General features: G+C 40.7%; 1 pseudogene; it reads left to right on the top strand.

The window, feature by feature from the left end:
* Positions 1 to 3,427: 3,427 nt before the first annotated feature.
* On the top strand, positions 3,428 to 3,546 carry LOC134971291 (5S ribosomal RNA; annotated as a pseudogene).
* The last annotated feature ends 1,565 nt before the right edge of the window (positions 3,547 to 5,111 follow it).

Below are 5,111 nucleotides of genomic sequence, written 5' to 3'. Positions count from 1 at the left end.
TAGAGCAGTGGACTACTGTACCGTACTGCTATATATTATATACTGGTAGTCAGCCAAATTATGCACTGTCTTCCTACTATATATACTGCGCAAAACTTAAATGCACCACAGGTATGGATGGATAGTATACTTGACGACACAGAGGTAGGTAGAGCAGTGGACTACTGTACCGTACTGCTATATATCATATACTGGTGGTCAGCAAAATTATTCACTGTCCTCCTACTATATATACTGCGCACAATAACTGAAATGCACCACAGGTATGGATGGATAGTATACTTGACGACACAGGAGTAGGTAGAGCAGTGGACTACTGTACCGTACTGCTATATATTATATACTGGTAGTCAGCCAAATTATGCACTGTCTTCCTACTATATATACTGCGCAAAACTTAAATGCACCACAGGTATGGATGGATAGTATACTTGACGACACAGAAGTAGGTAGAGCAGTGGACTACTGTACCGTACTGCTATATATCATATACTGGTGGTCAGCAAAATTATTCACTGTCCTCCTACTATATATACTGCGCACAATAACTAAAATGCACCACAGGTATGGATGGATAGTATACTTGACGACACAGAGGTAGGTAGAGCAGTGGACTACTGTACCGTACTGCTATATATTATATACTGGTGGTCAGCAAAATTATGCACTGTCCTCCTACTATATATACTGCGCAAAACTTAAATGCACCACAGGTATGGATGGATAGTAAACTTGATGACACAGAGGTAGGTAGAGCAGTGGACTATTGTACCGTACTGCTATATATTATATACTGGTGGTCAGCAAAATTATGCACTGTCCTCCTACTATATATATAGCGCACAACAACTAGAATGCACCACAGGTATGGATAGATAATATACTTGACGACACAGAGGTAGGTAGAGCAGTGGACTACTGTACCGTACTGCTATATATTATATACTGGTGGTCAGCAAAATTATGCACTGTCCTCCTACTATATATACTGCGCAAAACTTAAATGCATAGCAGGTATGGATGGATAGTATACTTGACGACAGAGAGGTAGGTAGAGCAGTGAACTACTGTACCGTACTGCTATATATTAGATACTGGTGGTCAGCAAAATTATGCACTGTCCTCCTACTATATATACTGCGCAAAACCTAAATGCACCACAGGTATGGATGGATAGTATACTTGACGACACAGAGGTAGGTAGAGCAGTGGACTACTGTACTGTACTGCTATTTATTAGATACTGGTGGTCAGCAAAATTATGCACTGTCCTCCTACTATATATACTGTGCAAAACTTAAATGCACCACAGGTATAGATTTATAGTATACTTGACGACACAGAGGTAGGAAGAGCAGTGGACTACTGTACCGTACTGCTATATATTGTATACTGGTGGTCAGCAAAATTATGCCTGTCCTCCTACTATATATACTGTGCACAACAACTAAAATGCCCCACAGGTATGGATGGATAGTATACTTGACGACACAGAGGTAGGTAGAGCAGTGGACAACTGTACCGTACTGCTATATATTATATACTGGTGGTCAGCAAAATTATGCACTGTCCTCCTACTATATATACTGCGCAAAACTTAAATGCACCACAGGTATGGATGGATAGTATACTTGACGACACAGAGGTAGGTAGAGCAGTGGACTACTGTACCGTACTGCTATATATTATATACTGGTGGTCAGCAAAATTATGCACTGTCCTCCTACTATATATACTGTGCACAACAACTAAAATGCCCCACAGGTATGGATGGATAGTATACTTGACGACACAGAGGTAGGTAGAGCAGTGGACTACTGTACCGTACTGCTATATATTATATACTGGTGGTCAGCAAAATTATGCACTGTCCTCCTACTATATATACTGCGCAAAACTTAAATGCACCACAGGTATGGATGGATAGTATACTTGACGACACAGAGGTAGGTAGAGCAGTGGACTACTGTACCGTACTGCTATATATTATATACTGGTGGTCAGCAAAATTATGCACTGTCCTCCTACTATATATACTGTGCACAACAACTAAAATGCCCCACAGGTATGGATGGATAGTATACTTGACGACACAGAGGTAGGTAGAGCAGTGGACTACTGTACCGTACTGCTATATATTATATACTGGTGGTCAGCAAAATTATGCACTGTCCTCCTACTATATATACTGCGCACAACAACTAAAATGCACCACAGGTATGAATGGATAGTATACTTGACGACCCAGAGGTAGGTAGAGCAGTGGACTACTGTACCGTACTGATATAATACTGGTGGTTTTTTTAAAAAAAAGGGGGGTTTATCCTGCACCGGCCTGATTAGATATATGTGAGATGATGATACTTATACCAGAAATAGGACAATAATATTAGGTATTAATTATTCCCATCTGTCCATGTGGCGGTGCGCCCAGAGTCAAAGAGAAGACAAATGCAACAAAGAAAGAAAAAGTATGACTCTTGTTGGGGCGCACTCTTGTTGTATCTAAGTGTCTAATGATTAGTGAAGTGTCTAAGAAATGATCAATTCTTTATTTCTACTCTTAAAACAAATGGGAACTCAGCACAAAACAAAACTCAGTAATCAGGTTGAACATAAGTAAATGTTGACATTCCAACAAGGAAAAAAGCATTCCCTAAATATTTTTTGGGGAATGTTCAGATCTTAATTATGCTTAGATAAATGCATATTGGAAGATAGCTACATACCATGCTGCTTCCGTCTGCCAAAGATCTGTACAAACTGTGTTTGTATTAATAAAGCCCTAAATAGGGTTGATTTTGAGAGAGGGAACACCCCCAGACTGAGATATTATATCACGCTTGTCTGATAAATTGCATGTGGTTCTAAAGACTGAAATTGGCACAACTAAATAGGTTTTTGAATGTTTCAGTTCATGACTTATTGTGTTGAAAATTGAATACTATACCTACTAATATCATTGGTGCTCCATTGTACAACCTATAAGCCTACAGTTTGGACTAGTAGTGGAGTGTGGTCTTGCATCAGGTCCACCGCAGGTACTGTAGTTAGACGTCCTCAGGGGGTCTTATAATACCTCACTCCTACTGTCAGATTATTCTTATTTTTACAGTACGGCAATATTGGTCCTTGCTCAATATCGTAACATTCATCCACCTGGGACCACAAATCGCAGTGGTTCCAACACCAATGGTATTATTCTTTCTCTCTTTTGCCTTTTCATTTCTTTTCTTTTTTCCGTGAACTCTCATCCACGATTCTGGTGAACGTGTCCCCCAGGAGACACGTCTCTCCCGTCTAACGAGGACAGCAGATTCACGCTTACAACTCCTTTCTTTCTCCCCATCTTTTCTCTTACCCCTCTCTCAGAAGAAAACCTTTTCTCCCTTTCGATGCACTCTCATTAGTGGCACAGGGCAAGTCCTCCTATGACCATACCCCTACGCTTACGCCCAATCTCGTCCGATCTTGGAAGCTAAACGGAGGTGGGCTAGGTCAGTACCTAGACGGGCGACCGCTAGGGAATACCCAGTGCAGTAGGAAGACCGCATTCCCTGTGGGATAACACTAACAGCAGGATCACCACTTTTACTTATTCTCACTATTTTTTAGTGGTAACTAAGATCCCACCCTTGTCCATCGAACGCAATATCTCTAAGACAGACTCAAAGCATCAGGGTTAGATCTCAGTCTGGGGGTGTTCCCTCTCTCGAAATCAACCCTATTTAGGGCTTTATTAATACAAACACAGTTTGTACAGATCTTTGTCAGACGGAAGCAGCATGGTATGTAGCTATCTTCCAATATGCATTTATCTAAGCATAATTAAGATCTGAACATTCCCAAAAAATTTTTTAGGGAATGCTTTTTTCCTTGTTGGAATGTCAACATTTACTTATGTTCAACCTCATTACTGAGTTTTGTTTTGTGCTGAGTTCCCATTTATTTTAAGAGTAGAAATAAAGAATTGATCATTTCTTAGACACTTCACTAATCATTAGACACTTAGATACAACAAGAGTGCGCCCCAACAAGAGTCATACTTTTTCTTTCTTTGTTGCATAATACTGGTGGTCACTGGTCAGCAAAATTCTGCACTGTCCTCCTACTATATACTACAATGCAGCACAGATATGGAGCATTTTTCAGGCAGAGAACGTAGATATTTTCAGCACACTGAGCACAGATATTTGCAAGCACACTGAGCACAGATATTTGCAGCACACTGAGCACAGATATTTGCAGCACACTGAGCACAGATATTTGCAGCACACTGAGCACAGATATTTGCAGCACACTGAACACAACTGAGAGAACGCTGCACACGTCCTCTCCCTATCATCTCCAATGCACGAGTGAAAATGGCGGCGACGCGCGGCTCCTTATATAGAATATGAATCTCGTGAGAATCCGGCAGCGGGATGATGACGTTCGGGCGCGCTCGGGTTAACCGAGCAAGGCGGGAAGATTCGAGTCCGCCTCGGAACCGTGTAAAATGGGTTAAGTTCGGGGAGGTTCGGATTCCGAGGAACCGAACCCGCTCATCACTAATTGTCATATAAGTTCACTTATTTGGCTCAACAATTTGGGTACCTACAGTATCTTCAAGAAAGACAAAGTTCAACTTGTGAAGTTTCAGAGGCAGTAAACTTATTCATTATGGGAATAGAGGGATTACGTTGTAAAAAACATTAGATCAATTGTGCTTTGGAAAAAAGGCACATTACCTGGTGACCTAATTTATATGCCAAAATATTTCTAAGGTCATCAAAACAACTAATGAGCTTTACAACTGATGATGAAAGTTTCACCCCCAGCATAAAAAAGACTCTTCACTGTCAGGATAATCAGGTTATGGTACATAAAAACTGGATTTAAAAGGGTTGGACTCTTTTATTACAAGATACAGTACCTTGCATTCTAGGCCTGGATGCAGCTTTCCCATCACTGGTCATGAAGAGCAGTCCATAATGGAGTTCACCCATTCTTTGGCATTCATTTTCCATGTGCAATGTGCACTGAAAAATGTACTTTGGTGTTTGCACTGCATATATGCATACATGCATAGATGCACAAAGTAGGGTTTGAAGTGGCAAGAAAAAAAACAA

The sequence above is a fragment of the Pseudophryne corroboree genome, chromosome 11, assembly GCF_028390025.1.
Source record: "Pseudophryne corroboree isolate aPseCor3 chromosome 11, aPseCor3.hap2, whole genome shotgun sequence".
In the NCBI taxonomy this organism is placed as follows: Eukaryota; Metazoa; Chordata; class Amphibia; order Anura; family Myobatrachidae; genus Pseudophryne; species Pseudophryne corroboree.
This window is presented reverse-complemented; position numbering and strand designations above follow the sequence as displayed.